The 845-nt window shown below is 40.5% G+C and overlaps 1 long non-coding RNA gene across 2 annotated transcripts in view; it reads right to left on the bottom strand.

Moving 5' to 3' along the window:
• The window catches only part of LOC128881803 (uncharacterized), a 1,020-nt gene extending 228 nt beyond the window's left edge, over positions 1-792 (bottom strand). For both annotated transcript variants that reach the window (XR_008458175.1, XR_008458176.1), the window contains exon 1: positions 38-792. This is a non-coding gene — a long non-coding RNA (uncharacterized LOC128881803). The remainder of the gene's footprint in view (positions 1-37) is intronic.
• Between the last annotated feature and the right edge of the window lie 53 nt (positions 793-845).

The raw sequence follows: 845 nt of genomic DNA on the forward strand, positions 1-845 counted from the left end.
TGAAGCCACTTGTGCAAAATATTTTTCACTCGCCTACCTTTTATTTTGTAACTCCGGTAAAAATTGACGAAACAGTTCGAAATTTCCTAGAGTTGTTACTCGTAATGATAGGAAGAAGGCCTGAAAATTTCAGATTTTTATCTCAATTACTTCCTGGTACTTCAGCTTGAGTGTAAAGCGTGGTCCTAGAGGTGCGTAGGAGTCCATAAGCCCAAACGTCAAGGTAACGTCTCTGTTATCGATTCAGTGTATGGTCGGTGTCCGTACCGGCGGTTTCTCACGGTGGAAGTCGTTGGGCTATTCACATTTCTTGTGGTGATGCATCGAACGTCGATCTACGATCGATACGTTTCCCCACTGTTGGATCAAGATCGTGGGCCATCTACGTGATCGTTAACGACGTCGATAGCAGGGTCGACTCGTGTGCGAGTACGTGCTCGTGAATCTGCATAGTTAAAGAACCGGGTTATTACCAGCGATTCAACCCTGACATTTGGTACGATGACGCTAATGCCTTACACGTACAGCCAGCTTACGTTGCTCGGTGCTGGAAATGTCTCTCGAAGGGGTCGGTTAAATAGAGGGTAGCAATATGCGTTTTGGCGACACAAACGATTCAAGTTGATTAAACTCTTCATCTTTCGTTTTTTCGGCGAAGTATCTTTTATGTTTTCTATCTCTTCCATGTCTTCTGTCTTCAATATTTCAATTTCTTCAATATCTGCTATGTCTTCAATATTTTCAATTTCTTCAATATCTTCAATTTCTTCTATGTCTTCAATATTTTTAATTTCTTCAATTTCTTCAATATCTTCTATGTCTTCAATATTTTCAATTTCTTCAAT

The sequence above is a fragment of the Hylaeus volcanicus genome, chromosome 9 (assembly GCF_026283585.1).
Source record: "Hylaeus volcanicus isolate JK05 chromosome 9, UHH_iyHylVolc1.0_haploid, whole genome shotgun sequence".
NCBI lineage: Eukaryota > Metazoa > Arthropoda > Insecta > Hymenoptera > Colletidae > Hylaeus > Hylaeus volcanicus.